Source organism: Columba livia, chromosome 5 (assembly GCF_036013475.1).
Source record: "Columba livia isolate bColLiv1 breed racing homer chromosome 5, bColLiv1.pat.W.v2, whole genome shotgun sequence".
Taxonomy (NCBI): Eukaryota; Metazoa; Chordata; class Aves; order Columbiformes; family Columbidae; genus Columba; species Columba livia.
Genome location: NC_088606.1, coordinates 14,965,642 through 14,985,533, shown reverse-complemented (window position 1 = coordinate 14,985,533; position 19,892 = coordinate 14,965,642). Strand labels below are relative to the sequence as shown.

General features: G+C 38.1%; 1 long non-coding RNA gene across 1 annotated transcript in view; it reads left to right on the top strand.

Annotated features, from left to right (window-relative positions):
* The window catches only part of LOC110361380 (uncharacterized), a 72,675-nt gene that overhangs the window by 40,063 nt on the left and 12,720 nt on the right, over positions 1-19,892 (top strand). Inside the window, exons 4-5 of the long non-coding RNA XR_010472781.1 lie at positions 4,474-4,550; positions 7,867-7,993. This is a non-coding gene — a long non-coding RNA (uncharacterized LOC110361380). The remainder of the gene's footprint in view (positions 1-4,473; positions 4,551-7,866; positions 7,994-19,892) is intronic.

The window sequence follows — 19,892 nt, the reverse complement described above, 5'->3', positions numbered from 1 at the left end:
CCTCATTCAAATAGAATGTTAAAAAATAACCAGCTCCCTGCTACCTCCTGCGTGTCAGGTCTCATATAGAAACACGACTGGCGATACCTGCTCACAGGCTTCTGCAGTGACATGGAGTCTGCTGTGACTGTCTCATGTTCTGGGGCAAAATTGCCTCTACATGTTCATTATTTCTCTTAGGTCATATATTTTTGGACAGGGGAAGTGGGGGTGAGAAGTACTATTTTTGCATATCATGGTCATGCTATTGTTATTCTTGGATCCTTCACACTTGCAGCTCTGACCATTTGGGGCACTGACTGTAATCATAGTGCTGCATGAATACAGTTCCTTCATTGTAATTACCTTTTTCTTCCCCAAAAATGATTGTGTTTGATCACCATCCTAACTGAATTTTGAATTCTGTACAAATTAACTACCGCAGAAATGCTTGCCTCAGGGCAATAGAGTAGGTCTGTTTCTGTGAACCTGCTCTTCGAGATCGCTTCCTGTTGGAACCATCCTACAACATGTTGAACGCCTCCAGAGAAGCTATGAATGCTGCTGAGCTCTCCTTGCTTTCGGTAGGATAGCAGTGCTGGGCAGTTCAAGAGAATTATTCAGTACTTTGCTGATGGAAAGACTGTAGCTTTTTTTCTAGAAAGCTCATGGGCAGTCTGAATGCTAGGCAGTCCTGTTTCTTCCTTCTTTGCATTATTCCTAAAGAGTTCTTCTTTCTAGCAAGACCAGTAAATGCTTATAAAATCCCAGACCTTTTCCATACAGGTGACAATAAAAGAGGAATTACTGATTTTTGTATTTAAAAAGTAAAACAAAACAAAACAAAATAAACAAAAAAACCCACTAGGTACTGTGTCTGCATGGTGAAAGTGTCCACAGAATTTTAATAACCTTTTCCCACTGCCATTTGTTTCTCTTGTTTGCTGTATCGTATCCAGAGCTAAAGGTAAAGTTTACATTATTTTTTTTTTATCAAAGTGCTTAAGAAATATCTGTAGTATCTACCTAGCTACTCTCTGTCATGTCTCTCCCATACAGTCAGTGGCACAATCAAGTCTGGAACTGATTAATTTTCAAAGTCAGGTGTAGATGATAAAGTATAGCTGCTTGAGGGAAGTCCTGAAAACACCAAATAAAGAACTCTGCAGAGGCTTAGGTTTAAGCTATTGCCTGCTTTGGGGTAAGGAAAGGTTTTTATCACCTATTTGGGTGATCTACCTAACCTCCCCTGAATGCTACTTTTGATCCTAAACCTGCCATAAAACATCAGGCGTCCTGATGTGACTGGTAGGAAGATTATGAGCTGCTGCATGCTAAATGTATGTGGCATAGTTATCTGTATGCTGTTATGACACTCGGTTTAAAAACTCAGTTATGCAGACACCTACTTAATACATTGTGTGGGAATCCTCATGCAAATCAATTGATTTAAAATTAAATACATTTTAAACTACTTCTGAATGGTAGTCTGGTTATTGTGACATAATAGCAATAATTAAATGTAAGGGTGACGGAAAGCTTGACCAGGAGCATGAAGAGCTCAAAAGATATCATGGGGAATATTACAGAAGGGATCTGCAAGTTGGGAAAGGAAAAGCAGCTCTTGTAGGTTGATATTCTGACATGCAAAGACATTGAAAGCCTTCAGCTCACGTCCTTCCTTTATTTTCTGTGTTGTTTATTTACTGGATTGATGCCTGTGAATTCGCAAGAACCTTATACATGGTGATTTGTTTTGACTTCAGAGGCTACAAAAACATTTTGAGAGATCCTACATGCGCCCTGTATGAGGAGTCTCCTGGTAAAGCATAATGACCAATACAATAGGTATCTTTATTTTTTGACAGATAAATGCTAGAAGTATCAGGTGAGGATAATGTACTTGGTTCTGTACACAGCAAATACAGCGTACACACATCAAACAGCCAAAGGATGGGAGAAAAGAAGTATAACGACTACCATTTTAAAGCTCAGGATCTGGAGGTTATTGATACTGAGTAGCCTGAGATCACACAGTAAGTCTGTGGAAGGGTTGAAAGCTTGAACTGAGATCTTTAATCCTGGTTCAGTTTCTTAACCACAGCATGGCCATCCCTCAGCCCAGCTCAGGGTGGCCCAGGTTTGCTTTAGCTGAGCCCACTCATCATATCACATTCCATTGTAATATAGACATGCAAAGCAATTTAGAAAGGCCTCTTTTTTATGACTACAGCTAATTTACCCAAATTCTGTGAGAGAGTATCATGATGTAGGCAGGGATTTGCCTCTTTTTTTAACTGCAATTGTTTACATTGCTCCAGTGACAAAGAAGGATGTTGTTAATGAAACTTTGAGAAAGGAGGTTGAGTTATGCATCCCCAAAGTCTTCCGTTTACATAGTTTTAGAAAGTGGATATATTTGGCAGGCATTCTTTTTATTCAGCCATGGGTTTGCCAGAGTACAGACGCTGAGTGAGCATTATGCAGCAATTTAAACTGAGAAAGCAGATGTGGCTTTGCATTTTGGTATGTGTGGAGTCTAAGACTACCATGAAAATATCTTTGGGTAGTCAGCACACCCAAACTGCACAGTTCACATCTTGATACCTTACAGTTATGCTACAAAAGGAAATATTTTATAAAGTCTTTTTCTCTTTACTTTTTCTCTTTTTTCCATTTTTTCTCTTTTTCCTTTTTCTGTTTTTTCTTTATCTTTATTTTTTCTTCTATTATTTTTCCCTTTTCTTTCTTCTTTTATTTTTTCCTTTTTCTCTTTTATTTTTTTTTCTTTTTCTTTTATTTTTTTTCTTTCCATTTAGTTATGCTGCTCCAAATTAACTCAGTCTTGTGGATAATTATAATTTAATTCATGAGGATTAATTTTATTTCACATAATCATTCAGAAGTTTCGGTTCTTAGATGCATTATCCAGATTCTCAGATCTACAGAATGGGAGTGAGAGAGGGTGACATCACAAGATTCTGTGTAATAATTCCATATGAACAAAGAATTTTTCTTCTGGTATTACAGCACTTTTAATTCTGAGTGGGAGTTTACACAATGTGCAAAAACTAATGAAACAGTGAGATAGCTAAGCAGTGTTTAACACAATAAAAATATTTGCTTAGAAATCAGATTCAAATATAGAATAAAGAACTGGCAATTGGAGTGCAAATTTAACATAAAGGATGTAAGACCTAGTTCCATATCACTGGCAGAATTCCCTTGATTTAAATGCATGTCAGTTCAGGTCAATAAAAGGCCATTACTTTTTTTGTATGATGATAAGTATGAAAAGTTGAATAAGGTCTGGAATGTGTTTATTGCTGATTTTTATTTGAATTAGGTGGGGAAAATAGTAATTTTACATTGTTATACAATCTCTTACTAGATCCTGTTAAGTGTGATGGTTTCAAGTTGTTAAAGTAGGAAGTTAGGCTATTAAATCACAATTTCTATGTAATTATGGAAGGCACGCATTTACACATTATGATAGCTATTGGTCTGCTAGATTTTAAAAAATATTTTGTGGAAACGGTACTACTAACATGTTCATACCACTAAATTTTCAACTGAAAAAGCAACTGTAGATCACTTCAGGGCAATCTCCAAACAAGGCTTAAAAAGTAAGAGGAAAAGTAGCTGTAAAGTTAGCAGCTGTCCAAATAAAACGCATTCATCCACACCAACTGGGCAGCATGGTTGCTCTTGTGAATGTTTCCTCTGTAGTTCCTAGTTCAATCAACAGATTTGTTTTCCAACAGAAAGTTTTGCATCTATGGTTCTAATTTACAAATATGGCCCTGAAGGAATTAATTAAAATTTTGTTTTTAACATCACCTGTTACTAGAAGGAAGTTAATACTTCACAACCATTTATCTACAAATTTGACCCTTTTTGTCTCCTTTTGGAAAGGTCTTCAACAAGGCTGCAGGTTTGACCAAGAAAGGTGTCAGTGAAAATGCTTTAGCAGATTGTTTTGCTTATTTCTGACATTTGGAAAGCAGATTTCAATAGATGTTACAAATGTAACTGTCCATCACAACTGGCTGCCTCAGCTCCTGTGAGGTAAGGGCCAAGTTTAACACTTGCCAGTTCAGAGAAGTGTATGTACCAGTCCATCTATTTCTGCAAAGCCTACCAGAAAGTGTTTCTGGGATATCCTGAACACTGGCAAGATCCTGGTCAAAAGCTTCATTCATCTCTTCTGCTTCAAGAACTCACTGAAACATGACTTCAACTTTGTTTCAATCCACATATCAAAAATTGAGAGGTCATTAATTTGCTTCGAAAAAGAAATATGTTAGGAAAACATAAGTGGCTTTTTAGCAATTGTCACAATATGGACCATCCCACTCCAAAAATGACATGAATAGAAGAATTACATAAAAAAAAAATCTTAAACCAATTTTCAGTATCCAAATAACTCCATTTTTTTCAGTCACCAACTTTAAGCAAGGAAAGACTGACATTATGTGTGCTTTTTTTTTGCAGGGAGAAAAAGACCAGGGGAAAGCTGTCCTTTGATTTTGGTTCATATTTAGGGAACAGCCTGGGTTAATAATTTAAAGGTAGGAAGTTAATTTATGCATCCCTGAAATCCTCCTTTTGTGCAGTTTTAGAAAATGCATACATGTGACAGGATATCTCATTGTTCTCAGGATGTGTTATCGTGTATATGTGGAGTAGCTTTAGTGCGATATGAAATGCAAATTTGCCTCACTTTGTTCTTGCCACTTTTATGAATATTAAAAATATGGATAAAATAATTGTGAACACTTTTGGAAAAGGTCTTTAGCTCCCAATTTCAGTGCTATAAAGTTTTTATATTGATGCAGTAGAAAAAAAAAAAAAAAGAAAATTTTACCAGCTTATATTGGCATGAATGTAAGAAATCTAATTGAAAATTTGCATTTTGAGTGCACTCTGAGTGAAACTTTATGATGAGATGAAACCCTAGAGCCAATAAATAGCACAACAGACTCTCAGGCCAAAGCAATATAGTTCATTCATGTTAAGTAAAACAAAACACAGTCATTTAGGTGATTTTAGACCAGCACTAACCTCCTTTAGCGCCAAGTTTAGAATAAACAAAGGGTTAAAGAAGAGGTTATCCTAGACAGATAGGGCAGTTAGCAACACATAGGGTACCACCAGTGCGTTCATTCTGAGTGCTATAAGACTATATCCCTCATAACACCAATCTATCTTGATCCTCCCTGCTAAGTGGATTGACTTGAAGGGAAGCCTTTATGTAACACAGTTTCCACTCTCATTCACAGATTCCTTGTTCTAAGGGTGGTTCTGAGGCTGCCACAATGTGACTAGTTTAGCACTGTTAAGCACTATCTTTGTAAGGTATTCCTGATTATAGATATATGCTGAGTAGTGCTCCAGAAATTGAAGATATGTTAAATCAACAGGATAGACTTGTTTAAATTATTGTGGGATACCAAAAGGCCAAGTCATTAGTTTTGCATATGATTCCTTAATGTAAAAATAAAAAACTGGAGACTTTGCTTCCCCAGCATTCATTGATGTTATACCTGTGCATTAAGTGCAGACTCAAATACTTCATATTGCAAGACAAAAAATTATGGTGTAAGTACTATTGCTCTACAAGACTATGGAGTTGGTCTTTTAATTTAATAGCATTATATCTGGGAAGCTGAAGACACAGTATCATTGGTCTTGTTTAGATTATTCAAATATAGCATGAGTAATACTCACAGCTTGGGCTGAGATTCTTCTCTACTTTAACACTTTTGAAAGCTGGGCCTGTTTCGGGAATTAAATGTATTTTCCTCCACGAGGCTTTTAGGCTGCACTTATGAAGCTCTTCATCAGTATGTAGTGACTTTGCTAATTTCTTTGACAAAGGTTGATAATCTGCACTAATGGCTTTGGCTGACTCATATGTTTAGTTCCCAACTGACTGACTGACACACTGAGGAATATTAGCAATATGGAAATTAGGGTTGATCATGGAAGGAGATGGACAAGCATGCTTGGGTGAAATCCTGCATATCTTTGCTTCCATTAGAGTTCATTTCTTTCTGAGGTTGAACTGCTTTTATATTACATTCCCTTTTCTGCTAACATAAATTTTCAAGTCCTAGACTGTGATCCCTGCAGTTAGAAGCTCCTCTCTATACAGCTAGTTCTTTAGATTATGTTTTCTCAGATGTAAAGTTTCCCTTGAGTATGAACAGCCTCTTATCCCTACAGAGAAAGGTATAAAAAGTACAAAAAAAATCTTAATTTTCTTTTGAAAATCGTTCATATCCAGTACCTGGAATTTTAACCACTTGGCTGGCTACCCACTTCATGGACACGGAGAGGGCCATTCCCAGCTTGGACTGGGTTTTTTGTTTGTTTTGGTTTCGGGGCAGTGTTCTCTTGGCTAGTTCAGTTCTGAGCTTTTCTTCCATGGTCAACACTTGTAAAAGCTCATGCAAGAAGAATATCACATCCACATATGATATCAAATCCCACGCAAATAAATGATTTTCAACTGCATGTGAATGCACAAAATATTTTTTTCCATGTATCAATATAAGAATACATACCCTGAGACATAAGGATAGTGATAAGTTCCGTACAGAAGAAATTGCAAATAGTGTAAAATTTTAGGTCTTATTATAATGGACACCAAAGAATATTATAGGATTAAATGAGCAGTGATCTAAGATGTGTACTGTATGTACACATAAATTCAGAAAGATAAACATCGGCTGAAACCAAGCCAAGCACATACACTGTCCTGGAGCATAACAAGTTGGAGGCTGAGGCATAGGTTTTACTACTAATTTAGACAACCTTTAAAATAAGATTGGATAAAAATAAAACTCAAATATAAAATTAAAAAAATAAATTCAAAGTAAAAATTAATTTTCTAAGTTTGAAAACAAAGTGTTTGACTTTCATGTGCAATCAGAAATGATTTACCAGGAAAAGTAGCACACATGCAAGTCAGTAAAGATTTTGAGTCAAGAGGATCTTACCTGTGAAAAAAGTTAGAACTTCTGCTTAAGTACTTTGCTTGTGTTACGCAAATGTAACCCTTCTATTTCTCAGCAACATCTACACAAGCACAGGTAGGGAGACTGGTTTTGCTTTGTAGAGGTGGCATTATATAAAAACTTTTTCATAGCCAAGAAAAATGACTGTAAGTGGACCTGAATGGAGCTTTTGGAGTTTTGCATGCCTCCAAAGCATGCACATTTGGTTATTCAAAAACAACACTCAGAGAAATCACTATGTGAAATAGTTATTCCTGCTTTAAACCCAATTTATTTCCTTGAGAAAGCTGTATGGTCTTTCACATACATGAGATTCAGGCAGGTATTTAAGCGCGACACTAGTTCACTGGCAGGTGCTTTTGAAGAATAGTACACTCAACAAAGAAAGAAAACATCGAAGATTTCCCACCTGGAAATACCTACCTATGTTAATAAGATAGCTTTACATAAAAATCTGAAGTCTTTTGAGTTTAATGAGGCCCATTTATTTTCCATTTCATTTTGGGCCCCTTTGACTACATGAGCCTAATCAAAAGGCTGAGAGCTTCAGTATGGGAAACTGAAAAGGAATTGATAAAAAAGTAAAAATCCAGTTAGTGAGTTGGATTTGAAGTCTGTCTGTCTGCATGGCTTTGCCAAGAATTGATTGGAAAGACTGGGAGGCAACTGACTGTTCTTTTTCATTAAAAAAAAAAAAAAGGAGAAGGAAAGAAAAGTGCTCTCTACCTCTGTGTCTCTGGGGACAATTACATACACTTATACACAGGAGTGTAAAATATGTGTGATGTTACACATCAGTTTGCAGTGGTGCAATGGTATTGTATAAACAGAGACATAAACCTGTCAATTTGGGTTTTATTGCTAGGAGTGCCAGAAGCACTGTCCAGGAGCTCAAACATACCAGCCTGTGCCACCAGCCCAAGAGGCCACGTGAGGGCCTTCCTCTGCTGCTTTCACAGTGTCTGCACTTGATAGACTCATGTTCCCACATTGTAAGTGCCATGGCCACCCTCTATGAGTTTGTTGCTTTTGATAAAGATGGTATTGTATATAACAACGTTCATGTTTCTTAAGAGTTCCCATATCGGTTGTAAGAAACTCCTTAGGTGCTGACCTAAAACAGATGCTGTGAGTGTTCTTTTTTCGTACCCTTTATATACTTTAATGGTTCGTGTATTTTAATTTTACCAGTCACTTAGCCTTCTCATTATAACCTGCTTCTCTCTCAGATGCCTACAGGGGAGACATGGAGAGATAACCTCTACCTTTCTCTCTTTCCAAAGGCAAATTAAAAGAAAAGCATCAGAAAATTTACACGCCACGGTGTGACTGTGGACATTGCTCTACTTTGTCAGGACCTGTCAGCTCCATTTCAAATGTTGTACAAGAGTATTGTGCTTGAGCTGCCTGCCTCCTGTTTGGGGAGATGCAGTGATCTCTGGTTCCTTGGGCATCACCACTGAAATGGCCATGAACAAGGCTGACAACATGACCTGAGATCCAGAAAGGTGTCTGAATGTGTAAAGATCTCAAGATGAAAATAAAGTGAAGATAGATTCATCTTCACTATCTTTCAAAAGACAGTTACAGAAAAGAGACCAAATTAGATTGTAAGAAGACTGGAAAGCTGGAAGGCCTGTAGCCTAGATTCCTGACACCATTAAATATTACTCTGTGTTTGCAGTTTTTTATCACCTCTCCACAATGTTTCCATTCAATCATGAAAAATACAAGGAAATAAAAAACACATGGTAGGATTTTAAAAACCATTCCTGTTTTATCGAGATGCTCAGCTAAAAGTTACACTGACAACTGGCTGATAAATTTTGACATGCAATAGCTCAGTCTTTTTGAGTCATGGAAACTCCACAGGAGTTATCCTCCCATCTGAAAAGGGTATTATACATATTACCAAAAACGAGAACAAAACAAAGCTCATAGACACACTCAAATCCATCAGGCCTTGAGAATTTCACTTCCCCTCAATGACACTTTGCTGTGACTGTGGGCAGCAGATTGTGTTTGGATTGTCAAGGAAACAGTCGGGCCATTACTGTTGTTGTTTAATTTTTGGTGGTTGAGAGTTGTTGTTTGTTTTGTTTTGGTTTGTTTTTTTTTTTTTTTTCCCTTTCCTAGCCAAAGTATTAGGGGGAAAAAAAAAAAAAAGAAAAAAAAAAGAGGAAAAAAAAAACTTGATTTCTTCAACAAGCAGCTGCAATGACAGATGGCTGATGAATGCACTACCAGCAGTTCCAATGGAACTCGACTCCGTGGGAGTCGGGGCACTGCGCACCTTCCAAAGGGCGCCACAGTAGTCGCTTGGGAAGGGGAGTGAGAGTCATAATTTCTAACCATGGTGAAAATGTACTGAAGGAAGAGAACATGATGACAAGGGGTGAGAAAGGGAAGGGAGTGACTGAGATCCATCCAGCTGAGTCTTTATCCCCAAGGATGAATTAAGATGAAATAGGGGCCTGGAACCATGAAACTTCAGGAGTACTTTAAAAATAATGCCAGGTCTGCTAGAACGTATCATCTTAGTCACCTACTTGCCATTAGGCTTTGTTGATATTTCTTCTCTAACCCCCAGAAGGAATCCTCCTCTTTCTATTCTTTCCATACACTTCTTTCCTTTCTTCCCCCTTCCTCCTTTTCCCACAGCTATCTCCTCCTAGCCTCATGACTCTGTGTGATTGCGAAGGAAATAGCTAGACTGCTGCGCCTCTCAAAGCTGCTTCCTGATGCCTGTCAGATGTCCCCCATGGGTCTTCCTCAGTACCCCAGGGTCTGGCAATCCCTGATCAGCCCTGCCAGGTGATCTGCTGTGCAGCGTCCTCATCTGTAGTGCTCAGAACTGAAAAATTATTTGCTCCGGTTATCATCCCTTTGTCCAAAGGTGCCCCAATGAAATGGGTAGTCAGCAAAATTATGCCTGGTGTGCGAATTTCTCCTCTTACTGCCTGTAAGTTTTATCTCACTGTGGAGGCAAAAAGAGAACAGGGAAGGAGCACAAGCCTCACTCTCTGGAAGGAGTCCACAGCCAAACGTAAGCAGACAGTTTCCTGAATCAAGCAGAATGTTAAAACCTGCAAGACCACCAGCCTGTCATGGTCCTCAAGACAGTGTGGGTTCCCCTTTCTTCACCTCCTTCCTTGTGTGAAGAATAAGGTAAAAAGAAAAGAACTGATGGCAGCTGGAAAAGCAATAGGGGTTTGCAACAAGGCAGTGAGTAAACAAGGAACAAAACTCCTTGAGCAGTAAATGTACTGTGTAAACATAAACAATAGCAACAAGCAAGACACATATTCCAAATCCATCTCCAGTGAGAGTCAATTTAGTTATATCCGACAAATCAGCGGAGGTGGCTGGTGAGAGAGAAAGGAGACTTATTATTATTTTCAAGTCAACCAGCCAAGTCTGCAAACAAAAGCATTTTCTGTCTTTTTCTCTTTGTCTTATTGATGACCTCCCCTTGTCTCTCTTTCTTGGCATATTTCCTGTGGTTCTCCCACCCAGCAGTAGTTATATACATCTGAATAACACTGCAGTTCAAACACCAAAAGAATTGTTTTCCTATGGTTTCTAAATGTCTTTTCTATTTTCTTGTATTCATAATCCTGGCATAAGCAATGCTTATCGAGGAATGTTCTACATCAGAAAACTCAAGCGTGAGGCTGTCTGTGTGTGCATGTGTATGTATGTGTGTGCTCATGCGTGCATGAATGCATGTGACCAAGGAGGCAAGAAAATACTGCTGCAGATCATTAATTAAATAATTATAGGTAGATCTTTCATACCTGTGCTTGTAAAAAGAAAAGATAGGTTTTATTCTTGTATCTGCACGTCACTATATAGCGCTAACCCACACACAGAGGGGCTTTTTTCTGTATCCCCAAAATCACAAAGTGGGAAATAAAAAGGGGAGAGGAGAAAGAAAGAATTGCTGGGAATGATTTTCTCTTAGGGTGTTCTCTAATAATGAGAAATAAGACCCACTTTGAACTCTTGATTCTTTGCCAGAGAACAAAAACCTTAAAGCATTTTGCAACCTTTAATTGTTTTACTCTTCTGGTAATCAATAAAGATAAAAAAGGATCATTCTTCGTACAATACGAAATCACACAGAGTCTAACTATGTGGAGATAGATTCCACTTATCTGTCTCTAGGGGCAGCTTCTCTTGTAGTAGGAAACTCAATTTTTATTTGGATTTTAAAAATGTTTCAAACTATCCAGTCAACGCTAAACGCATATTAAAAGATTTATTTCCAAATGTTCTCATCTTGATGTACTGGATCTATGCACCCAATTCCCACTAATTTTAATGGAACTGCATTTGTAAATCCCTGCACATCAAAACAAGACAGTAACTGTAAGTATTGCAAATACATAGATAGCTGGATAAATAGCACAAAGTTTAAACACCTCTGGCATTACTGTTTTTTTTCTTCTTTATGTAAATGTTGGTCTCATCTTTCTAAGGACTTAAGATATGACATAAGAAACTAAAGACAGCCAGGTCAAGATCCCTCACCCTTCAGCATGAGAGCTGGAGAGTTGGAGTCAGGGAGACACCTGACTGCTGAGAAGCAACACCCACTCTGATCGAAGGGGAGAGGGAGAGGAGGAGGGAGAGGGAGGGGGAGAGGGGGAGGGAGAGGGAGAGGGAGAGGGAGAGGGAAAGGGAGAGGAAGAGGAAGAGGGAGAGGGAGAGGGAGAGGGAGAGGGAGAGGGAGAGGGAGAGGGACACCTCCGCAGAGTGATTCAGATTTTAGGTGGGCTGAATTATTCCTGACATGCCTGTTCCTCTCTACTGACTATTAAACAGATGAGTATAAAGAGTCACTAATTTAAGTACATGAAGGGAGATAGCTTACATCAGGCCTTAAAGTATTAAACCTCCATCCCTACGTAGGGTGATTCCAAGGATCCTGTTCAGGGAATAGGCTGCTCAGCCCTGCTGGGGTCCCTATTAGCCTTTCGTCTTAAAGGTAGGAAGAGAGATGGACAAAGGGCAACCATCACCTCTCTCTCATTCACAGCAATATTGAAAAAACATGTTCGTACATCAAATCTAAGATTTTCAAACATGGCTGCCTAGAGCTTAAGCCTTAAATCCTGAGGTGGAATTCATAAAAAGCAGCTTGGACTTCACTGCTCCAGAACCTGCATTTGGGTTAATTATTTAAACCTAGGCATCCTTGTTTTGTAATGTTTGGATCATGTTTTACCATTAAAAGAAAACCAATGTATTATTATTATTATTATTATTATTATTATTATTATTAATAGCTCTATTAACTAAAATCTCTACTTATATGCCAATGTAAACTGCAATTAAGGTAAATTAAATATACTAACAACAAAGTTATATAAACAGCACATACCATGTTAGAATTCAAAGCAAACAAATACATGTTTTAAAGTAAAAAATGGATAATAGAGAAAAAGTAATTACCATGGGGCCAATAACTATATTAATTGTTAGAGGAGAGTACAGCTGCAATAAAATCACAAGGAGTAAGTACTACACTGAAAGATGGGTGGGGCAATGAGAGCACAGACAGGCTAATAAATGATAACAATACCTCTTCTTAAAATTCTATTTCTTATCCCTAGATCTGCAAGTGTCTTACAAAGGAAGTATCATTAGCCCCATTAGGCAGAGGAAGAAGGAAGAATCACAGAGTAATGAAGTACAGTGGCCAGAGTCACCCAAGGGTATGGCTACACAAACAAGTTACTGCAAGTTAAATTAGGGTATAGATCAACAGTCAGCTGCTCTGTTTTAACTGTTTGCCTGCTCTTAACCTGCAGCAAATGAAACCAAACTTACTTCAGGTCTAATGCCTCATCTCTGGCTGCAGAAGGAAAAAAAGTGAGTACCTGGTACTATAAAGCCATGCTTGCTAACTTGTTCTAAGGCCACCTCCATTGAACACCTGGCTAGTCTGTATTTGTGAGATGACAGCGACCATTTTGGGAGGCTCTGCTAACATTGGGATTATTGCAGTATATAAATGGAAAGGGTTGGTGGGAAAGGAACAATATGGGGGGTGAAATACGTCAGGCAGTTCATTGCAGAAAAGTCAAAATCTGGTGCAGATCTGCGATGTGACAGTAGGGTTCCAGGAAAAGCAGGTGGTGTGGGAACGCAGCTCCCCATTAGGACAGGGCCCAGAGAGAAGGGGATCAGTCATAGCCAGAGCCTGCGTTATTTAAGGCTTTAAAATCCAAAAGGGCCAACTTAAAATCAATCTGCTACTTCGGAAGCAGGCAGTGTGAAGAATGCAGCGTGGTGTAATGCGTTCCTGCTGGCTCACAGGGCTGTGCACACGTGCTGCCGTGCTTGGAGCGAGCAGCGCTGAGCAGCCTTGCTCTAAGCTCTGCTAAGAGGGTATTACAATAATTGAGCTTTCTGGTAACAAGGTCTGCGTTGCTATATTTGTGATAGGCATGGGATAAACTAAGCACACAGCCGGTGCCTGCAGTATAACTGGAGGAGGGGGGAGGAAAGAGCCTCTTTGACACCAGAATTGGAAACCTGGCTTCAACTTCAGCAATGGCAAAACTCCATTAACTTCAGTTCGAGCCTGTGCTTGCCAGGTACTTTTCCAGGAGCACTGTGGCCTAACACAGTACCACACTCATCTCCCAATCTCTGAAACACAATTCTTCAAAGAGGAGGGGAACATAATAGAAATAGCTCTAATGAATAACCTCACCCTACAAGTGCTTTTACCATCTCAGAGAAGAAATGTCTCCAGTTGCATCAGGACACCCCTCTCCGCCTCTATGTCTGAAACAGAAATCAGGATTTTGACAGCACAGGATTATATATAATTTTCACTAAGGTGTTCAATTTTTATTTTATTTTTCATATGTTTGGTCCGTACAAAGCTTACTGCATTTCTCGCATTATAGAATCTGGGAGAAGATCTGGCATAGGCTACATTTACCCACACGCAATTTCCTATGACTCATTTTCATTCTGAAGACCCTCTTAATCTAAATTCAAAATCCTTTGTCCAATCACAGATAGTTACACGATATCTGAGTCAGAAAAAATCTTTAATTTTCAGTGCTGTTCTGAGAGTTTCACGTTCCTCTAGGTTCTGAATCGGGCAAATGCCTAAACATTCACTTGGTTGTGGAAACTGCAGGGACACTGTCTCTTCTTAGTCCACTTGCTCTCTCTGACCCATTTCACTTTCTTTCAGCTGTATTCTGGTTGAGGATTAATGTAGTAAATGCATTTAGAAAAACCCAAAGGGCTGCGAATGTACAGAGGAAAGATATTCTGGGGGATGCTATTCTGGTGGAGCTGGGCAGCCAGTTCCTCCACACTGCCAGTACAATGGCCTCCTGGGTTTTCTTTTTATGATGGGGTCTCTGGGCAGTCAATGGGAGGGCCAGGCACTTCCAGAGCCAGGTCAGTGTGCTGGAGACCTGCCATGCTCTTTGTTAGTGCCTGCTGTGCTCTCGGGAAGCCCTGGCAGCTCTGCTCTTAAATCAGGGTTCTCAGCTAAAAGTTTATCATTAGGTCACAGAAATTGGGGACCCAGATATCTCTTGTGGCTCAAACTAGGCACTTACAGGCTTTAGTTTTGCTTAAGCTTAGGTGACAGCGAGCTAGGGATTTGAAGATCAAAAGTTGAGAGTTAGACAGGATTTAGGTATGCAAGTCTTCTCCGGATTGAGCCCTTTGTCTAACCTTTTTGGCTAACATCATTTACTGCTTAAGAATAGGCATCTCGAAATTCTGTGGTCTGCCTTGTCATCCACAAATTAGAAACAGAAAAGACATGAAAAGAAATTATTCATATATAGATGTATTACGTACAGAAACTTGAGTGTATATGTGTGTGTTTGTGCACCTTGAGCAAAATGAATGATTTTTGCTCAAGTAGAAAAGCATTTTTTAAAAATAAATGTATGATACTCTATATGAAGTCTACAGTCATAACAGGAAATCATGCAATTTCTGCAGAAAGACTTTATTTAAAAAAGCAGAGTGCATCTCATTGACCTACATTCAGCTTCCCCAGCATACACTGTACCTGCAGAACTTTTCTGCAGAGATACATTGTAGATAGAGATCAAAGGGAAATGCTGGTGTCAGAATTGTCTAAATGTCCCTTTTTGGGCCTGAAAACCTAGATCATTGCCATGCATTTGCACTGACTTTGTACCTTTAATCAACCTGTAAACTGTTCCTTGGACTGCTGTCTTTAAAAGCCAGGTAGGCTGTTCATGAGGATAATGAATGTCTGTATCTATAGAGCAGACAAATGAAGCTCTCTGTTGCCTCAGAATGAACATACCTATTTTTTAAAGAGCTATCTAACATACATCACAGAATATAATACCAGCAAAATAAAGTCAGTATATATGTTAAAAGAACTACAATCCACTACCAGCTAGATTCACCCTGTTCAACATATATTCTAATTGTTGTGCATAAAATTTGGTCCCCTCTTTAGAAATGGCCATGGAGGTGTTAAGTATTGCCTGTCAGGTGTGTTGGATTTTATTGCATGCATATCTGTCTGACTTAGACTGAGAGCTGTCAACTCATTTCTCACAAGACCACTGTAATGGGCCTAGATTCACAGAGGTGTTAGTGTGTGTACAGAGATCAGGAGTGTGAAACAAGGGGGCTGTGAGGTGTAACACTGACCGCTGTCGTGCTGAGCTTTCAGGCACCATCCTACCTGGTGAGGGTCACAGAGACAGGCTGCAGCTCTGTTACACAGTGCATAACTGGATGTTAAAGAAATAAAGTTGACAAAGGAAGCAGGCAAAGCGGGGAAGAGCCCAAGTTACCGTTTAGAAAATTTGAAGCACATAAAATACAAGTTATTTACAGACCCACTTGGTGTCCGTCTCCCCGTTGTGCAATCTGGTAGCTGTAGGCTGTAGGTTTTTCAAATGCAAACACTTTTTAAACAGATAATCTCTCTAAGATTGTTTTTTTACTGCTAGACAACTTCCAATTATAACATCCTAAAAATACTAAAAAGGCAGCCACATAAAATTTCTATTGATAAAATATTTTCACTGAGATGGAAGATAAAGTCTCTGTTTAAAGGATTTTTTTTTTTAGTTTTCAAAAAGTTAGCATGATAGGTGGAAAAGATACAAAATACCTTGCTTCTCTGAAAGGAAATACTTCAGCCTTTACTGAAAGTTGTTTAAAACATGAAATATTTAGGGGACAAGACAGCTTTAATTTCTCCTGACTTCCAGGTGGATAGTCACTAGACAGGTTTTGATCTCATTAATTTAGCTTTCATTGATCCTCATCATCAGCCTCTTGAAGTTAGACTGACAAGTAGGAAACTTCTGCCAGAGTACATGAAACCTTTCATGGGATTCTGCTTGGGTTACACTGGTTACAGACCTTAAGTGCTTTACACTTTTATGACCTTTACACAGTCATTCTTTGCTAGTTACCCAATATTAAGACTCATGGGATTTGCGCTACTTCACCCAAAGGTAAATCACTTAACCCAAGTTAAGTCATCATCCACGTTGCTAAGGCAGCATTTAGGAAAGGCACAGACACATCCATGTGAACCAAGTAATATGAATTTGTGTTGGTGTGCATAAAGGAAATGCTTCATCATCAGATAAGTCCATATGCTTCATTTGTACTGAATCATCCTAAAATCAGGCAGTGAAGATTTATTTTATGTAAAAAAGGGAGTGGGAAGAACACAGTTCCAGAAGATAGGGGAGTGAGAGGAGAATGTAAGTACTAATAGCTTTATTTGGGAAGTAGTCAAGCAAGCAAAACCGGGTGAGAGAACTAGGAAAGGATTTTTCAAAAACAGTCAAGACAGAAAGGGAAAATTGCATTTTGAATAAAAGATCTAAAGGCTCCTAAAAAGAATACATTCATTAGCTTGTATGACCATTCTTAAGCATTCAAAAACATGGCAAAGAGAAATCAAAGTGTAGGAAATTAGACATTGCTTTAAAAATGGCTCAAACTGCATTAATATCAGGTAAAATGTCCAACTAGAGTTTTATCTGTTGAAAAGGAGGGGGATTTTGGCTGTAGAGTTCAGTCCTCGACCATGTCTTTAATAAAGTGTCTATTGTCCATAGATTGTGATACAGTAACTTTTGGGTTTTTGAGGGATCAGGGAATTCTGAGAGGAATGGGGCAGTATTTATTTGCTTTTGTTGCTTCTATACTGGCTTGTGAGTCAAAAGTCCATTGTGGTTTTGGGCCATGTTCCCTCTGCTAAGTATTGACAGTATTGACATGGGTTGTCAATAAAGTCAATAAAGTTAATATTGTCAATAAAATATGACTGAGTGTTAGTAAAGGTGGGAATGTTCTGACTCACCTTGGTAATTTGGGATAAACTATGCTAAACCCACTCAAACTACAAATTCCTTTACTTGTAATTAAGATTTTTCAATAGAATCATAAAGTATATTAATTATTTATGCATAATACCTTAAAATTTTAAATTCCCATGGACTGAAGGAGAGAACAGTTGGTCTCTCTGTCCCAGAACGATGTGTATTTTATCATTCAGGAAACACTAGAAGGTCTGATGTCCTTATGCTATAAATTAACAAAGAACTGTCTTCTGGGTAGTAGCTTATTTATTTTTTTAAGGTTGTTCACTAATCCAAATCACCTAAATTCTCTGAAATATTCTGAAAAAATGAAGAAAAGATATTTTTCAGGAGCTGTTTAATACTTGCCTTCTGAAAAATGATCTTCATAAACAACCTTTGGCTTGGGCGACCAGAACTGAGGCACCTGAGTATCAATACCCTCTCTAAGAATATTGCTCTTAGGCACCAACTAATTAAAGAAAAATGGCCTTTCCAAAATGGGTTGAAGTCAATGGAATATACACAGTGGTTTCAAAGGACTTTGGACCACATGGAAGAGAAAAAATTGACTGCTAGAAGTCAGCTTCCTTTGTTTTGGTGTATTCTGCAAGTGATAAAGTTTGAGAATTAGAACATTGTCAATATCTGCTATAAAACCACATGTCCTTTAAGAGGGTAATGCTCCACTAGACCTTTCGCCACAAATTATTCTATATAATTGGACCTAAGATCACAAAGAATGTACATTTACAAGATAAATTGAAAATTAATGAACAAATAATATAGTAATTACCAAGTCCTTATTATTTGAAGAATATACACACTATGGGGTCTATTTCTTCCTCGATGAGCATGTGTAACCCCCATTAATTTTAATGGGAGTTAAGCGTGCACATCAAGGGAAGAATTAACTCATGATTTTAAAACTGACTACTAAGATTAAGACCTGCACTTTTGGCTTTGAGTTGAAAATGTGGCATATCTTTTGATATTTATCTCTTTTTAATTGTGTATTTGTAGCTGAAGCAATTTGCAAATCATTGTTATCCCTATCAGTACAAGGCAGAGATAAATCGCACTATATACCCTACTTCTTGGACTCCTTGATGTTCTTTTCTGATTAAATTGAACTGTACCAGCAGTATCATAATTAATAATCTATGCTGATCAAGTTGGCAGTGCTAAGCCTGTTTGGTATCAGATGGCAATGAAAAATTGTTCAAGCAAGGTGTGCCATTTGCTTTTTTTCTTCAGTAATGTGAAAAATATGCTATTAATAATACTGAGTTGTGGATATTGTTAGATAATTTGAAATCTGTAGTTTAAGTCTGGACAAGGAGAAAAACATCCACTGTAATAAGACTTCTGAGGGAATTCATGAACTATGATGTTAAGCCTATGTAAAAAGGATTTTATTCCTTGGAAAAAGATTATAGGACTCTCAGACGGAAGCTGTCAGTCCCAAATGAATTAGATATTGGTGCCAGTTGTTTCTACATCTCAACTCAGGGCAAGTGTATTTCTATGTGCTCTTCTGCAGTTTTCCATTAATGAATATTAGTGAAATTGCTCATAGTCTTTTTGATATTGATCCATATGTCTTTCCGCCTCTTAGAACAGGAATTGAAAGTCTTTTTAAATCATAAAACAACATGAATTAGATGTGTTGATAAAGATAAAGAACTTCTAATCTATTTCAAAAAATAACAAACCCAAGTTTTTGCTTTTTAAAAATTAACTGTCCAATTCAATTTTTACATTGAAACATAGCATTGAGTTAGTGGTGAAGAGCCCAGAAACACGCCTGACAAGAAGGTGATCAGTCCAATCTTAGTGTCAGATGTCAATGAACTGTGAAGAATAAACAGTGAAAGAAGTGGGGGAAAACATGTTAAAGTTTTTAAATTCTTCGTCTTTTATGTAGGTTGCTTTTCTTGTCAGAATTAGAAAACTCACCCTAGTAGCATATTGCAGTAAATATTTTTCATAATTTATCTGTTGCTCCTTACACTGTTTAAAAGTAGAACCATTTTCCATGTGTTTGGCGATGTGAAAATACAACTGAAGGAACACACTTGCAAAAGTATTTATCCAGAGGTATAGCCATTGAATAGCCATTTTAAATTTCCCTTTATTTTGTTTGTCTATTCATTTATTTCTAAATTATTTAAACTCTTGCAACTTCTAGCTGTCATTTCCATTGTCTCAATGCTTCATGACTGCGGTTTGGTACTACTTTGAGCTGAAGAGACAGGTTAGGGGCTGTAAACTCTCGGTCTCAGCTGTGGAAATCAGATTAAATAATTTAAATCCTACAAGCTTTATATTCTCAACACTAGGTATAGAAGATTCCTCCACATTTCTGCACACACTATAAGATACTACCAAAGGACAAAATTTGCAAAACCTTCAAGCATCTGAAATGGGGCACTCAGTATCATTAATCAGTTATTAAAACACAAAGTGAGTCCCCTGTTGTCCTCTGGTTATACTGATTATATCTCAAATAAGTGAGCTTCACTGCTTTGCTACG